Source organism: Abramis brama (genome assembly GCF_963993115.1).
Source record: "Abramis brama genome assembly, chromosome: 22".
Taxonomy (NCBI): domain Eukaryota; kingdom Metazoa; phylum Chordata; class Actinopteri; order Cypriniformes; family Leuciscidae; genus Abramis; species Abramis brama.
The window spans coordinates 962501-981571 of record NC_139984.1 but is presented as its reverse complement, the minus strand read 5'-3'; the positions used below and the strand labels follow the sequence as shown (position 1 = coordinate 981571).

Here is a 19071-nt window from a genome sequence, read left to right as displayed (position 1 = left end):
CACACCATTACACCACCTCCACCAGCCTGCACAGTGGTAACAAGGCATGATGGATCCATGTTCTCATTCTGTTTACGCCAAATTCTGACTCTACCATCTGATTGTCTCAACATAAATTTTCAACAGTCTTCAACTGTCCAATTTTGGTGAGCTTGTGCAAATTGTAGCCTCTTTTTCCTATTTGTAGTGGAGATGAGTGGTACCCGGTGGGGTCTTCTGCTGTTGTAGCCCATCCGCCTCAAGGTTGTGCGTGTTGTGGCTTCACAAATGCTTTGATGCATAGCTCGGTTGTAACGAGTGGTTATTTCAGTCAAAGTTGCTCTTCTATCAGCTTGAATCAGTCGGCCCATTCTCCTCTGACCTCTAGCATCAACAAGGCATTTTCGCCCACAGGACTGCCGCATACTGGATGTTTTTCCCTTTTCACACCATTCTTTGTAAACCCTAGAAATGGTTGTGCGTGAAAATCCCAGTAACTGAGCAGATTGTGAAATACTCAGACCGGCCCGTCTGGCACCAACAACCATGCCACGCTCAAAATTGCTTAAATCACCTTTCTTTCCCATTCTGACATTCAGTTTGGAGTTCAGGAGATTGTCTTGACCAGGACCACACCCCTAAATGCATTGAAGCAACTGCCATGTGATTGGTTGATTAGATAATTGCATTAATGAGAAATTGAACAGGTGTTCCTAATAATCCTTTAGGTGAGTGTACTTTAGACCATTTTCGTTTGTTAAAATGCGGAATGAGTCTGGAATGAGTTCTCGGTTCCCCTCTTTTCCTCTACGTCCGAAGTGTAACTGCACGTCAAACCAGACTTTGTTTACGAGTCCTTCAGGTGTGTTGGGATTAAGCGCATCGGACAGTTTTATGGTGCTGAAATCTTTAGTAGAAATCGGTGTGTGATGCTGCGTTTTATCATGATCCTCTCTTCTCATTGTCTTTACGACTCCAACGAAAACATTATTGGATGAGGTGAATTCGCTGTCTCTCATCAGACACCAGGACAAACTCAAAGGTGGATCATTCAGGAATCTGTTCAGACCCGCACGTAACGCTACATAGCTACTGATCCCATATTTATCACTGCCCATTGGGGTTTGCTGCACGGTATTTTTTTCATTACGAGTCTTCTCGAATGTATCAATGTTACATTTCAGCACTTCAGCATGACGGTTCATATTTGTAGAAGTCTCTCCAAATTGTTCCTCAAACCACTCATCCATCGTCATGCCACCTAGTAAATCGAATGTTTTTTAAACATTTTAGCCTTTTTAATTCTTACGTTTTTTTCTATGTTTATGTTGATACGTGTGGTTGCTAAGGGTGTTGCTAAGGGCGCAGTGATAAATAGAACCGTTGGGTGAAGCGGTCATAGCCGTGTTTTATCGTGAGTAAAGCACAGCTATTGACCAATCAGAATCAAGGATTGGAACTAACTGTTTTATAAGTGAATATAAAACAGTTATATAAGTGCCGTCTGTTGCTTGGCGTATTTGTCTCCGTTTTGTTTGCTGATGTATGTCCTACTGTTATGAGTCTACAAGCTGTGTTAACCTATGATCGTCAAACTCTATTCGACATTAAATCTTCGATGGAAGGATCGCATACCATCATACCAGGATGCGACACTCATCACCTTCCTACCCGCTGTCCGTTCTCGAAGTATCTTTGTCGACTGTACTGCTTACCTTGCCGGAGAAAGCGTCGTAGAAGACGCGGAAATCGAGGCGGCCTTTTGGTAAAACTGAAGGCAAGCCTATCCACCCAGATGGTTTTACCATATTCACCCTTATGTGATCTAATTAAGAAGAACGAATATTTTATCGCCGTCCGTTCTATGGAGACGCCGTTCCAGTGGATTACACCTGTCTCAGACTTCGTTGATCAGCCCCCGCTGCGTCGGCCCCCTGTGCTTCGTAGACGGAGAGTGACTTCGCAAAATCTACGATCACTGCGTCGCGAATTGGATGTAACGGAGGCCTCTACTGAACTAAGGTTTGCTCTAATAAATGTGCGATCTCTAGCAAACAAAACATTTATTTTAAGCGACTTTTTTAACACTCAGAGCCTGGATATTTTATGTCTGACAGAGACTTGGCTAAATACTGGTGACTTAACCCCGTTTTCAGAATTACTCCCTCCAAATTGTGGTTTTCTGAATTCCCCTCGGGCCTCTGGTCGTGGAGGTGGTGTGGCATCTATTTTTAAGAAATCTTTTAATTGTCGTTTTCTTCACACCAGAGCGTTTACCAGTTTTGAACTGCAATTGTTTCAACTAAACACTACAGAACCAATTGTTTGTGCAATTATATATCGGCCCCCCAAATATAACAAGGATTTTATACAGGAGTTTTCAGACTTTGTAGGTGAGATTTGTTTAAAATATGATTCTTTTTTAATTGTGGGAGATTTCAATGTGCATGTTTGCTGTCCTTCCAATGCGCTAGCAAAAGATTTTTTGGATATGATTGACTCTTTTAACCTCACACAACATGTTTCTGGATCCACCCATGTTCATGGACATACCTTGGACTTAATATTAACTTATGGTCTCTCTGTTGGGAATGTTATAATTCATAATTTAGCCCTCTCTGACCATATGCCTGTTACTTGTACTGTAACTCTGCCTTGTGTCATTCGTAATACTTCATTACCAATTCACCAGGTTCGGAACTTAAATGCAGCCACTATTGAGCGGTTTAAAATTGCATACATTGAATCTGATATTAATTTGGAGAGCCCTTTGTATTCAGATGTGAATGTGTCACTTGATCATTTTAATCATGTATGTTCTTCTATTCTGGATTCAGTTGCTCCTTTGAGGGTTAAGAGGGTTAAGGCCAAACCAGAACCATGGCTAAATGAGGTTACTCGGGGCTTGAGGCGTGCTTGTAGAAAGGCAGAGCATTTGTGGAAGAAGGATAAATTACAAGTGTCCTATGATATACTACGTGAGTCTTTAACTGCTTATCAGAATGCAGTTAAGTCATCTAAGAGAAAATATTTTTCTGATCTAATCTTAAGGTACCAAAGTACTCCGAATATTTTATTTAATACTATCAATTCAGTGTTAAATCCCTCTACTACATGTCCTGTTTTGTCCACCATCACATGTGAGGATCTGCTGAATTTTTTTGTGCAGAAAATTGATGATATTAGGACACAAGTTGTACCTGGTCCATATGATCCCACGGTTACTTGTCTCACTTCTGCTGTGTTTGATAGATTTTCACCTATTTCTTTTCAATCTTTAGTTGAGGTGGTCGGGCAGTTAAAACTTACAAATTGTAGCCGTGATGTTATTCCATCTAGATTAGTTAAGCAGACTTTTGATATTATTGGTCCTAGTATATTGACTTTAATTAATAGAAGCTTTGAAACAGCAGTAGTTCCAATGGAATTTAAGCATGCTTTAGTACAGCCTCTTTTGAAAAAAATGAATTTGGATCCAAATGTTTTATCTAATTACAGGCCTATCTCAAAATTGCCATTTTTATCTAAACTTCTTGAAAAAGTTGCATTAAACCAACTACAGACTTTTCTGGTACAAAACGAGATTTTTGAAAATTTTCAGTCGGGATTTAGATCAAACCATAGTACAGAAACGGCTTTGTTGAAAGTTTTAAATGATATCTTGCTTGCGATTGATTCTGGTAGCTCAGTGGTTTTAGTTTTGCTAGATATTAGTGCAGCGTTTGATACCATTGATCACAATGTTCTAGTCTCCCGCCTAGAAAAGACAGTGGGAATTCGGGGTACGGCACTCGATTGGTTCAAATCATTCCTTTCTAATAGGTCGTTTTCAGTTAATTTTGGTCAACAACATTCAAAAGTGGCCCCATTATCTAGTGGGGTTCCACAAGGATCCATTCTTGGTCCAGTTTTGTTTTCATTATATATGTTGCCTCTAGGTTCTATTTTTCACAAGCATGGAGTATCCTTTCATTGTTACGCAGATGACACTCAGGTGTATCTACCGTTGCGGAAACAGGACAAAAATTATTTTGAGTCACTATTGAGATGTTTACAAGAAGTTAAGTCTTGGATGTCTGAAAATTTTCTGCATCTGAATGATAGTAAAACTGAAATAATCTGGTTCGGGGCCCCTGACACTAAAAATTATTTTGATCTGGGTGAGTTAGCTCCTTTTTGTAAATCTGTAGTGAAAAACCTTGGAGTCCAATTTGATAGCTCTTTGAAGTTTGACAAACAGATTAATTCTGTGGTGAAATCTTGTTTTTTCCATTTAAGATCAATAGCAAAGGTTAAACCGTTTTTGTCCTCCAGTGATTTTGAAAGGATTATTCATGCTTTTATTTCTGTAAGACTAGATTATTGTAACTCGCTATATGTTGGTGTCAGCCAAGCACTTCTGAATCGTCTTCAATTGGTTATAAATGCGTCTGCTAGACTTTTAACAGGGACTCGTAAAAAGCAGCATGTAACACCGATTTTAGCCTCACTTAAATGGTTGCCGGTGGAGTTCAGAATTGATTATAAATTACTGATATTTGTGTACAAAGCCTTGCATAATTTGGCTCCATCATACCTTGCGCATCTTCTTCATATACATAAACCTCTTAGGTCTCTCAGATCAGCAAATCAGATGATCCTAGACATTCCAAGGACGAGATTAAAATTGAGTGGTGATCGGGCATTTTCTGTGGCAGCTCCAAAGCGCTGGAATAACCTGCCTCTACATCTCAGACTGGCTCCTTCCTTAGGTTATTTTAAACGAAATCTGAAACTGCATTTGCTAGAATTAGCGTTTGGTTCAGTAGGTTAACTAGTAAGAGGCTCTTTTCAGATGTTTGTTAGTCATTGTTCTGTCTGAAAAAGAAACATTTTATTATGAAATTTTATTGTGTGACTGTACAGCACATTGGTCAACATCACGTTGTTTTAATTGTGCTTTATAAATAAAGTAAATGAAAATGAAAAAAAAAAATGAAATGAATACATAGAACTACAAGGAACCAAGAGTTCTTTCAAATATAGAGGATAGTCGAAGTAGACACATTTGAAAATAAATGGGAACCAATGGAAGTCTCTTCTTGAATTAAGCTGAAGCCAATTTAGTGATGCATACATTACACAATGATGAGTTTTAAAAGGACACCTCAGAACAAATCTACACAGAGAGTTAAAAACAACATTAAGTGGCTTAAGAACATTGTCACTAGTATTCATGTAGATGATATCAGTGTAGTCAATAATGGGCAATATCAACTGAGAAATTAACCTTTTCCTGACTTCTAATGTGAAACAATTAACAGATCTATAGAGTTTACTGAGACAGACATTTTTTTTTTTTTTTTTTGATATAATCAATATGAGGTTTGAAGGTAAGCTCAGAATCAGTCCACAAACCAAGGTATTTAAATTTTTCCAATTTCACCATGGAGGACCCATCTTCAAAATACAGTTGCAAGTTAAGAGCACAAGGTCATCTGTGCCTCATCCCAAACAACATACAACAGAACTTTTCCATATTCAACACTAAATTGTTATTGTGTAGCCATTTTTGAGTCATAATAAAGTCAGCTTGTAACCTGTTCTGGATACAGTGAATATCAGAGTCAGCAGTGTAAATTACGGTATCATCAGCATAAAGATGAATCTTACCGATGGAGCAAATATGCGATAAATCATTAATGAAAATCGAGAACAAAAGGGGTCCTAGAGTGGAACCTTGAGGAACCCCCTTATCAACCAATAAATAATCAGACACTGAACCTTTAAAAGCAACACACTGCCATCAGAAATTGTACCATCATTCATTTTTAGTTGATTCACATGAGTTTTACTATTCCTATTGAAAACCCGATTCAGATGATTCCAGAACTGTCTAGGGTTTTTAAAATCATTAAGAAAGCAGTCTCTATAGTAACTGGATTTAGCATTTCGGGTGTGAGTATTACACTGATTCCTAAGAGATCTATAATGATCCCAGTCAGCGGCAGATTAAGTAAGGCGATATTTGGCCCATGCCTTATCTCTTTGCTTAAAAAGATTGATTAAATGAGAGCTGATCCAGGGTAAGTGCTTCCCTTTAACTCTAATAGTTCTAAACGTAAAATGCTTATCAATCCATCGTCATGCCACCTAGTAAATCGAATGTTTTTTAAACATTTTAGCCTTTTTAATTCTTACGTTTTGTTCTATGTTTATGTTGATACGTGTGGTTGCTAAGGGTGTTGCTAAGGGCGCAGTGATAAATAGAACCGTTGGGTGAAGCGGTCATAGCCGTGTTTTATCGTGAGTAAAGCACAGCTATTGACCAATCAGAATCAAGGATTGGAACTAACTGTTTTATAAGTGCCAATTGAGTAAAGCACAGCTATTGATGAGTTCAGAGTGAAAAAAGGTCCATGCATCTTCCACAAAAGGAATTAGCTGGAACCTGTCCCAATTAATCCTGTATAAAATAATCAACATTAGAATTTTTACACTGACGTATTTTAATATATTTAGGAGGGAAATGTGGCATTTTGATTTTCCAAACACAATAAATGACAGAGTGATCTCTAAAACAATCAGATAAGACACCAGATTTATGTGCATTGGCTCATTCTGTTAACACTCAAAGATGATAGATCTCCCTAGCGCAATCCCAATTTGTCGGTTCAGTTCTGACGGATGTATCTGTTCCCTCCTTCAGGGAACGAGGGTTACATACGTAACCGAAAAGTTCAAATAAATGAACAAATTTCCCAGCATGCTTTGCTATGGCACTCGAAAGAGAGAGAAAAATGTAAGTGTTATATTATTATTTTTTTGTGCAAGATTAATGTTAAGGGGGAGATTTAGTATGATGTTTTTCTATGCAAATTTACAAGATTTTCTGTTATGTTGGATTTTTTTGTTGGGGCTTAAGATCATGTGATTAGTGGAGCATGAGCTTAGTTTGAGAACAGGCCTGTTAAATGTTCTATATTGCCTTAATCATTCAGCAATTTCGATGCTAATCAAAGCATTGTGTTACCAGTTAGCATGCAAGCATTTGCATTTGCATTAGCTAGTTATACAGTAGCTATTTACGTTTCCACAATTAAGTTAGATTACATGATGATTTTGAGTTAAATATATTAGTTAGCTTGCTCAAATATTTCAAGTTAAGATCAGTTAATGTACAAAATAAAAATCAGCTTGTTCTGCTTATTTAAACTTGGAATTTCTTAACTTAAAATTTTTGATGCAACTGATTACCTCAACTGTGTAACGAGATAAACACCTTTCTGTAACGTCTTCATTTCAACACTCATATAATGTAATAAAATACAAATACATATGGAATCAATATAAATACAGATGATATTTTACCAAGCTGTCACAGACTGGAGTATCCTCGGTATTTGAGGTGTAGGTTTGTCTTCTGATTTGGGATTAGACTCTGGCTCAAACATGTATGGCAAACATGGGATGTTTTCACATGTGTTCTGGCGGGGGTAAAGTGTATTTCTCTAGTTTTGTGGATGTTTACATATTTTTAGTGGACAACAAGACAAAAATACTGATGGCATTTTTTTATTATATTGTTAAAATATAACATTTGAGATCTATTTCAGTGGATCCTTATTGCTTGTTGTTGTGACTGTTCCGGTAAAGGCACATGAGTGATGGAGCAAGACGGATCCTGTCAAGCCATTCTAGTTCAGACTGGCTTACGTTAAGTGCAATACAGAGATTTATTGATGTAGAGAGAGAAGGAAGGATCCTTGAGAGAGTCTTCTTCTCTTATCAGATTATCAAATACCAAAAGGAGACTCTGAATCAATCCAAACCTCCCAGAAACAAACATAAGTGTCCACATGCACACAAGCAAATGAGCGGGCGCTTACAGACAGCCGAGGTCTTTAAGCTCTGCTCAGGCTTGTGTTCAGCTAGCGCTGGCGTGTGTCAGAGGGCCCATGTTACCCCACACCCGCTCCATCTGCTCCTGGTGGGGGGGGGGGCTCTGTGCATATTGTGTTCTTACAAGCATATTCGTGTTCCATTAAATCATACTGTATTACCGTATTGGTTTTAAGAAAACAAAATGAGATATTCTGCAGACCTCTAAATATAGATGGATGGAATTTCAGCTTAAAGCCAATAATCATCATTTTAACTTAAAGGCAAGCAAACTCCATTGACGTGCATAGGGTGAATGTCACATGACCAGGCCACATTTCTCACTCAAAATGAAAGAAAAAATAAAAAAATAAAAATATTTTTTTTAATTGGCCTGTTTGTTAAGATTCTTTGCATAATTGCATTATTTCTATGATGATTCCCATTAAATTATATTTCCTCAAATTGCAAACATAATGCATTTGTTTTATATTCGAATAAAAACACTACTGTTATTGTGTATAAATATTTTACAATTTAGATAATATTCTATTATTTAGGTATTACAGTAATGAGATTGAGATTATGTGTTAGAAATGGGTAAACATAACAAAGAGCCAGGGTGATGTTGAACTGCCAGTGGCAATTAATGTAGTCGAGAAAACCTCTTAAAAATACCTTGGATAGTTTGGACTGTTTGGGAGCTCTGAGGGGTGCGGAGAACAATCAGAGGAAAAGCTTGAACCTCTCCATTGTGGCTGAGACAGAAAGAGGGAGAGAGAAGGGAGGGGAGGGATAGACAGAACAGAGAAAGAGATGATGTCACCTCCACTCATCCGCCAATCAGAGGTGTGTGGGAGGAGCACATGCTGAGGAGGGGAAGGGGCTGAAGGGTGTGTTCTCCCTCACTGCAGCATCCGTCAAGGCTTCACCCATTGGATGGGATGAACAGAGAGAAAGACAGAGGAGAAGCAGAGAATAAGGCGTGTCACCGTGACCATACCACAAGATAGAAACCTGTCTTCTGTCCAAGACCCTCACACTACCTGTAAAGGTAAGACACTCTGATCCTTTCAGAAACAAAACTGTGCCTTTTGGCTGTATGTACGTGTGTGTGTGTGTGTGTGTGTGTGTGTGTGATGGTGATATCTCAGTCATTAGGGGCCGAATGCAGCTCGAACACACCTTGGCCTTGTGTGTGTATCCACATTAGTGAGGGAGTGTGGCAGATTCAGATCTTGCACTCTTGGAGATTGATGAAATGGTTATCAGAAATGGTGATTTTTTTTTATATTTTTTTTTAATTATAGTCTGTTATTATGTCCAATAATTGGAGATTATTTTGATAGAATAATTTTCAATACAAGCATGGGTGCATGAGTAAGTATATTACTGCAGAAGCAGGGCACTTTCTATTCCGTTCAATTCTGGGAATCAGTTTGTTGAAAAGTAAGCTTGTTTGTTTTAAATGTAATGCAATCTGGTGTCAGTCTAACTCAGATCTTGCTGATATATAATACCCCTCTCCAGGAACAACATCAGTCAGCTGTGAGGGAAAGACATGCCATCTTTATCAGTTAAAAATTCTATATTATTTCAGCAATGTGCTCTGCTTTTTAGTTGCCACCCCGCCTATCTCTGTGTGTGTGTGTGTGTGTGTGTGTGTGTCGCTAGCAGGTGAACGGCCTCAGCCATTGTTTCTTTATGTGGCGTGGATGTTATGATGTAGCCCAAGCTATATAAGAAAATCTTTTAAATCTTTTAATGTTTGTAATTGTGTTTCTCCAGGATTGACAGTGCTTAGTGTATCCTTGATTTCACTGGCCTCAATTATAATATGGTAAAATGCTGAATCACAAGCATGTCATCATATTATTAAATATGGCACAATAAACATGACACTGCAATGTTATTTAACTGAACATTAAACATAATAATAATAATAATTAATAATAATTGGTCGAGGGAGTGACAGTAGATTTGTCATATTTCTCTCTTCTCATTACTCCTTTTTGGAAAAGTTGTGAAAATGCTATTGTGATTTTTTTCTTTTCTTTTGCTATTAGAGCAAATGAGAATGCAAAATTATAGGCTATTTGCTGTATTCTCCTAGAGAAATTCACGTCTGCTTCTGAGCCCCCATAACTGTGTGACGGGTCCATATTAGGGCTGTAATCTGTGTATAATCTGTGTATAATCTATGAGTGTAATAACAGAAAGACCCGTCGCTGTATTCGGATGAAACCTGATGTAGACGATGCTTCATCCGGAAGAGCGTTCAAAACTAAATGAAAACTCTATAACATTACAGTTTCCATAGAAAGATGCCTTGAATAATTCACACATTTATTTATTAATGTTATTACAACCTATATCAGGGCTATTCAACAACCTACATTCGCGGGCCGGATTATCAAATCGGAAAGTTGAGGTGGGCCGCTGGGTTGGTTTGGGGGTTTAGATTATTTATTGAAACATTATTTATTGAAACATAACAGTTTCAATAAATATGCTAAAGTAAACCTAAAAAAGTATTGTATGAAAAAAAAAGTATTTACTTGGAAATGTGGTACCCAACAGTATGCACATATTTAAGACCATAATAAATAAAAACATGATAATTTACAGCTGTGTACAACTATTTTCCTTGGAACAAATGAATTAATTATACAAGCTCATAGCTATTGGTAAGAATATATATATATATAATTTTTTTTCATTTTTTTTTTCATAATTGTTATGCTTAAATGAAAATATTCTGACAGTGAGGCTTGATAACCACAGGCTGCTCACTCCCACTGTATTACAAATGCCTAAACACAGGTCAAAAACTATACGCACCTTCACAAAGCAATTTCATAACAAAAATGACATATATTCCTCTACCCATCTAATAAATCTAATGCAAAATAAATTACTATGACATATTCAATATAAATATTCCATATTTCTGCCCAAACCGTGGTAACTTACTACAGTACATTCATGGTAAATGTTTGTAAGGGTGATTAGAGATTAAAGTCTTCTATTATCCTTCATGTCACAGTGTTTCTCCTGCTTTCCTCATCAGTCTTGTTGGGAATGTTGAGGCTGTTTCATCCGAAATAATACTAGTTAAACCATCGAGTGGTTTGTGGTTTGTAACAGAGATGTGTCGCTTCCCACTGGTTGTCGCAACGCTGTTTAATACTAGTGTCCGGGACCGGGAGTAAACTCAACTCTGTGCTGGGCCGTGCTGAAACACTAGTGGAACAACTGAAAACAGATTTGCTGTTAAGCGAGAAACCGCTTCAGAAGATTCAGTGACGGAGCGGTCCGAACGAATAGTTTCAGACCGTTATGCAAGCGCTTCTAGAAAGAATCGAACCAAAAGAATGATTAATTCACGAATGAGTGGTGTGGCTGGTTCAGTCGACAGAAATACAGGACACGCATAATAACTGCTGAAATATTCACACGTAAACCGTTGCTTAGGTCACGTATCACACTAAACTAGCTGCACCACCAGGAGAAGAGGAGGAGGAGGAGGAGGAGGAGGAGGAGGAGGAGGAGGAGGAGGAGGAGGAGGAGGAGGAGGAGGAGGGCCGGATGGAGATGATTGGCGGGCCGCCAGTTGAATAGCCCTGACCTATATGGTCAATAAAGCTGGACGAGGTTTAGCTTGAGTCGGACATATAGACCTTATGCGCCAGAGAAACGAGGACGCCGCCATCTTTAGAATATTGTCTTTGAACTTTTTTGCAGTCGCTCTGTATATTTCTATGGCATTGTTCTCCAGGAGTAATTAGCTTTTGAAGTGGATTTACTTAAGTTAACGAAAGTTACCATGAGCATTGTAATGTTTAAAGCAGATGTCTTAACAAATGTCAGTAGACCGGGAAGATTTTAAAACGAGCCGTTCATTCATAAATACACTAGATCGCTGTGAAAATACAGACCGGAAGTCAAAAGACAACGAGTGCAGCGCTGAAAAGGGGCGGAGTTACATAAGGGGTGGAGTTACATAAGGGGTGTGGCTACATAAGGGGCGGGGCTACATAAGGGGCGGGGTTACATAAGGTCTATAGCTTCAACAGCGCAACTTTATAACAGAACAACAGAATATTTAGAATTTCCACCAACCAATCACAACGCTAAACACAGGCTTTAAGCCGCTGATAACCTTCTTCCGGATAACTCTGATAACTGAATTCAAGTCCATATAGGACCTGAGTACCTGCATCAATTCATATACAGGCTACTATAGGCTACGGTCTAAGCTAATATTAAATCCTGATTGTGTCAGAACCCACAATCTATTGTGCTATACAGAATCTGTGCTAATATGAAATAGCACAGATTTCATATTTTTTTGCAGATAAACACTTTAAATGAGTTCATGACAGAAATATTACAGACTTTATTAAACGCATTAAATTATTATTTAGAATTTCGTATCATTAAGTGCAGTATATCTGACATTAAATGAATGCCTTTACTCTTTCATTAAGTATGATTTGTAACAAGATGAACAGTTGGAAATAATATCATCACACGATACAATCAAATGAAACACATTACAATGTGGTTACACATTTATTAATATATTACCAAAATGTAAAAGTTAAATGTATTTGTTCTCATTAGTTTCATTAATTCATGCAGTATGAAGTAACAATTAACTATTGTGTTTGTACTGACAATTAACATGATTAATGTTTTAAAATACTGCTCATTGTACATCATATCTTGTGCATGTATGAACCGAAAAGTGACCTTATTTAATTAAGTATTGTCATTAAATATTGTAGATATCGATCCAATCTAAATCCATGTGAAAATAGCTCGATCTAATCAAAGAACATGACGTGTATAGGAGGCTCATCTCTAACCTGGACGTGGTCCCAGCTGTGTTCGGTCCTGCCGGATTCAGATTTACAGGTGTTCAGGGAATACACCAGTCAAGTCATAGAGATTCATTCATCCTTTTTTTCAATTGAATTTCATTACTTTTACAAACAGCTGAATCATTTTTCAAAATTCCTTCGGCAAAAGAAAGAATTGGGTGGAACATCAGGACGAGTAAATGAAGACATTTCCATTTTGGGGTGAACTATTTCTTTAAGGAGATCTTTTTTAATAACTTGAACAGAAAAATGTTGGTTGTTGACGGAGATATGTACATTCTCAGACAGCTTTCCTGGTGTAGTGCTGAATGGATACATGCATTAACATGGCAGTGGAAATCAGGAATATGGAACTAATACAGTGCAAACGAACACACAGATTATTGTTGAAGAAAGTGCGGAGCAGGGCATCGCTTCACCACATGTCATTGCCTCAGTCTTCATCTATGCCCGTCTCTGATCTGACCTTTCTCTGTCTACTTCCTGTGACAGAACAGAATGGAGTCTTTGTTGTGTTCATTGACTCATTTTCTCTGAAGAACAGTGAGTGTATTAGCTTCCATCAGAGTCCTTCATCTGGTTCACATCAATGCATGTCGCAATTCTCAGAATGGCTGGAAATCCTGTCGCAGGAATCAACTAATGGAGAAACAGTGGACACACTGCCAACATATAAAACTTCAACCAGTTTTCTTTTTTTTTTCAGTCAAACATTCTGAAATCAAGATCACTGTAAAAGGTGAACATGCGCAGTTGTTGCTTTAAGGAGGTATTTCTACCTGATTCTACCTATAAATTCTAATTTTGTTGTGTTGTAAAAAATGCTGTTTTAACTTAATTGAGTTCATACTAGATGCAGTAGCTGACAGTGGATAAGGACAGCACATTTTATTGTACATGTTATAAAGTATAGCAAAAAAACCCCCGCAAACTATGTAGAATCATATAATTAGTAAAGCCCAACGAGCAGTATGAAGACACACACATACTGTACACAAACTTAACTGTTAATTGTTGTGTGGGATAAGAAATACTGCTAGTCATTTTTTTTTGTGACGCTCCTCAAATGTCTCCATTGTCTCCATGTTTTTGGCCATCACTACCCAGATTTCCCACACATCCAGATCCAGATCCCACACATCCAGATGTGGGCCAACGCTATTAGAGGTCGACCGATGGTAGATTTTTCCGATAACTGGGTTTGACCGTACGTGCCGATAACCGATTAATCAACCGATATTTTTAAAATGGATACCGTATAAAAACAAACATAACACTCCAAGTAAAACAGTGCTGAACTGAAATGTGCTAAATTGAATAAATATATACATATGAATACATTAAAATGAGAAGTTTAACAGAATGAATTCTACAGAAAATAATTTAAACATTAAAATATGACAGGTTTCTTTAGCTATAACCTGGAAACATACGTACATTTCACAGGTAACACTTTGCAAGTCCCATTTGTTAACAAAGATGTATTATCTAGCTTTCATGAACTGCATTATGCAATAAACATTTTTACTGCATGTATTAATATTTGAGCAATACAATTGTACACTGAAAAAAATGTTATGTTGAATTTACTTAATTTTTTTACGTCAAGGGGTTGCACGAAATAAATTTATCTAAATCCAGATATATTTTTTAAGTTGAGTGTACTTATATTTTGTAAATTGGTTGTACTTATATTTTATAAGTAATTTCAGATTAATAATATTCATAATTTTAGCTAAACTATTTTAAGTTGAATTTACTAAATTTTTTCAAGAATCAGCCTGTGAATCTCAACAATGGTGACAATTATAAAGCATGTTGCAGTGCATTCTGGGTGCTACCAATCAAAACTCATTCATGGCTCCCATCATGCATTGCTGCATGAATAAATAATGAGCTTATGTTCAGAGGTGATCGGTTTCAGTGTTTCAGGTCAAATGACTGTGAAATAATGATTGTTAAAACACAACCAACACCATCAGATCACCTTTTCTCTTTGTTCATAGGCTGTTATAACTCAGGTACAGCAGCCAAACAAAATCTAAAGTTAATGGTTTCAGGGTAAAGAGCCCAACTAAAACACACACTGATCCCCATGATGGTAACTTAAAATTACGGTTGTAACATTACAGTTTTCTCCTTCAGTGATTCTGCTTGTTAACATCAGGTGTCTTCAATGTTGGCAATACAAAATAAATAGTTCTTAATCCATCTTTGACGTCTGTCTGTTATTCAGATATTTTTGTTTAAAAATTGTTAAATGGTTAACTTTTAAGGAATTAATTTTATTAATTATTACTCAATTCTAATGTGTTAAATTGAATTAATAATATTGCTTGTAATCTGCACAATTTTATTGAGTAGATTAGCGTATTCATTTGACAGTGTATATGGAAATTAAATTAAACTTATTTTTTTCTAATTACTTTTAATTGAATGAAATTAACTTGTTTTAAACAAGAGCAGTGAATTTGAAAATTAATAATAAAAAATAAGTAGGATTAAATAACACATTATAATCAGTGAAATTAACCAGATAAAAACATGTAACATTTACAAGGGGTCAGAATCATTTTTTTCAGTGTACCTTGATCATTCATGTTAGTGCATAGTACATTAACTAAGGTTAACAGATAAAATAAAAATTTAAACTCAATTTAAAATGTATTAGTAAATGTTGAAAGTAACAAACTAACAATGAACAAAACTACAACATTTATTAACCTTAGTTAATGCTAAAAATTTAATCTTATTGTAAAGTGTTACCATTTCATATAAATCCAAAGAGTCTGCTATGCTTAAATATGGACATCTCTAAATATCTGCAAAGGCCAGGGCATTACAATTGCATAAATGTATATTACATGTAGTCTCTCACTTTATTTGCTTCTATATTAGAACACTTGATGATATCTAATCAAAAGAACAATATGTATTGCAGTGAAAAAAAAGAATTGAATCTGATTTGTTTCTGATCTGTTTATGTTTCTGTCGGCTGCATGAACATGTCAATGTTGAGAAAGAAATCAGACACATGGATTCCACACATGCCAGATGTGGGCCAGATGTGGGCCGGATCTGGGCCAACACTATGTTGCTGTCTGGGTAAACTGCATTATATTCAATGCTGTCAATATGATACAGGTCCATAAACAGAGATATACACAGATACAGGTCCTTGAAAATGCTTGAATTTATTTTTGAGGAATTAAGTTTACTGGAAAAAAATCCATATTTTTCCCTCCGGTCCGCTAATGTGTTAATTCGCCAACACTTTGCGTCAGTTTTGCACGTTCACGCGTCACGTTAAGTGTTTCCCCCGTGAGGTTCTTTGTGTTGTACGTTGCCATGACGTTCAAGCGCACAAAACTACTACGATGGAACCTCAGCGTTTGTTGTTGGACACAACAAACATGTCCCCACATTAAGTCCTTGAATTTGAGGGTATTGGACCTGGAAAGTCCTTGAATTTGAAGTTAACCGAGGTGTGGGAACCCTGTATATAGTTGCACAGGACACAATATGTGATGTGATCTATGCTGTCTTTATTTCTGAAAGTGCATTCACCTTACAATAATCACAAAACAACAACAAAACTTTAAACAAAAGTCAGCAAGCATCGAAACTATAATCTTATAATAGTAGTGCTGCAATACATGCTGAAACCATAACATATCCTCGTCCCGTTCAAAAGTTAACTCTTAATGCATGATGTTTCTCAGTGAGTGAGTGTGTGAACAGCAGGCAGTTTAACATCACGTGACACACACACAGTCGTGAATCATCCAGCTAATGACTCGCAGTAACAGCATTAAGAATCGAGGGTTATGATCATTGAACAAGTGTCCATCTCTTCTCCGAAGTGCAGTGTGTGGGGTGGATAGCCAGCAGTTCACTGACATTTGTTCCCGAATTCTCTCCATGCAGATTTACCGTAATGAGCATGAGTGTGTGTGTCAGTGAACTGAATGGGGCTCTTATGAATAAACAACTGGCGAAGTCTTCCAGGAAAGGCTTTGACAGAGCTCTGATGTGTTGTAACAGAGCTCTTGAGGACGACATGGACAGCTTTATACATCTCAGAAAGCTAGTGCTAGCTCAATAATGCAGCTCTAACATCATTAAACAGGCATGCATATTCTTTTACTGAATCAATAATACATGGTAATGTATTCAGTGTAATTTGCTTCTTAAGTTAAAGGGGTGGTATAATGCCCCTTTTTGCAAGATGTAAAATAAGTCTCTGATGTCCCCAGAGTGTGTGTGTGAAGTTTTAGCTCAAAATACCCCACAGATATTTTTATATAGCATGTTCAAATTGTTACTTTTTGAAGGTGAGCAAAAACGCGTCGTTTTGTGTGTGTCCCTTTAAATGCAAATGAGCTGCTGCTCCCGGCACAGGGGGCGGAGCTTCAACAGCTTGTGTGTTAGCACATCCTATCACCTCTTCTCAGCTTGGACTCACCCCCTTTGTTGCGCGTTCCGGGGGCGGGGTTTATGTAAATTCTAGGGTTGGTGATGTCACTAACCCGATAGGAAGCTCATGTAGTCCCTTCCAGCCGTTTGTTGTAGTCCTTAAAAAACGATTTCTTTAAAAGCAAAAATCTCCCTTTGCTTTGAACTTTGAGTGTCGTAACTTTGCAGATGTTGTTTATGCTCAAACAGCAACATTACACACAAACTAAAGTTAGAAAAGTGAAACCATAATCAACCACCGCTTTAATGATTTTAGGTTAATTTGTGATTGACAGTGTGAGTGTGAGAGCCTTTCTCTTCAAGAGCTGATACAGACCCTGGTCTCGCACTGGCTCCAGTGTAAACGGGAACATGTTCTGACAGCTGACATGTAAATGTTTGGCTTCAACAGAGGAGCGTTTCTAATGAAGATAGGCTTGAAAGGGAAACACAAAAGGGACGTCTCTGTCTTTTGTTCAGAGGAGCCCCTCTAGGGTCAAGATCATTCAGTTATTTCGGCAGGGGACCGTGGGGAATACGGGACTCATTAATGCTGGAGTCTGCCATGTGTGTAATCAAGTAAAAGTCTTGCTCTGGGTCCAGATGGAGGGTGTCTGATGACATCCTCGCATTAAACATTGGCCGACCAATGAAATTCCTGCTTCTGGTTTGGTCTGGAATGAAAGTGCACACGGGGTCCAGAGTCCTTCAGTGTGCGCATCTCAGAAATGTGTCGAGAGGAACATATTAGTGATGATATAGTAGTCTTATAGTAGGCTTTATTTTCAAACTGTGCTTTTGTGAACGATTCACGACTGAATAAAGCGAAAAATGGTTAGATCTGCTTTGTAGTCGTTTGCTCTTAAACACTCTTTCTGGGGTCTCTCGGTAGATGTGTACAGCACACACACACACACACACACACACAGTACAGGACACTGTAGGCCCTGATGTACTTCAGGCGATCATTTTGAATAAAATCTGGCTAAAATCTTTCAGTGGTTCTGAATTGGAACCTTCCAGAAGCCGATGGTGTGATGAGCAGACGTGTTGTGTAGTTACACTGCATTACATGCTTATCTTCTGGGTATAAAGTTAATTGTTTCACAGTTTAGTGTTTGTGTTTTTTTAATCAAATAATCTAATAAAACGTGATATTTAATAAGCTAGCAGGCTAGTGGTATGCAATATGTTGAGCAGTCCAAGAATGAGAACCATTATGCCATTTAAAAGGCAATTATAGTCATATTTAGATAAGATGACAAACTGTATATGTTTTAGTTCATGCTAGTTAAAGGCCTTCAGAGCCCATGCACTCCAGCTCTGTGCCTCGGATCACACACACTCTGTGCCTCGGATCACACACACACTCTGTGCCTCGGATCACACACACTCTGTGCCTCGGATCACACACACTCTGTGCCTCGGATCACACACACTCTGTGCCTCGGATCACACACACTCTGTGCCTCGGATCACACACACACTCTGTGCCTCGGATCACACACACTCTGTGCCTCGGATCACACACACTCTGTGCCTCGGATCACACACACTCTGTGCCTCGGATCACACACACTCTGTGCCTCGGATCACACACACTCTGTGCCTCGGATCACACACACACTCTGTGCCTCGGATCACACACACTCTGTGCCTCGGATCACACACACACTCTGTGCCTCGGATCACACACACACTCTGTGCCTCGGATCACACACACACTCTGTGCCTCGGATCACACACACTCTGTGCCTCGGATCACACACACACTCTGTGCCTCGGATCACACACACTCTGTGCCTCGGATCACACACACTCTGTGCCTCGGATCACACACACTCTGTGCCTCGGATCACACACACACTCTGTGCCTCGGATCACACACACT

The 19071-nt window shown here is 38.1% G+C and overlaps 1 protein-coding gene across 2 annotated transcripts in view; it reads left to right on the top strand.

The window, feature by feature from the left end:
- The first annotated feature begins 8757 nt into the window (after positions 1–8757).
- The window catches only part of l1camb (L1 cell adhesion molecule, paralog b), a 103591-nt gene continuing 93277 nt past the window's right edge, over positions 8758–19071 (top strand). For both annotated transcript variants that reach the window (XM_084098965.1, XM_084098964.1), the window contains exon 1: positions 8758–8893. The gene's annotated coding sequence lies outside the window, so the exon portion shown is untranslated. The remainder of the gene's footprint in view (positions 8894–19071) is intronic.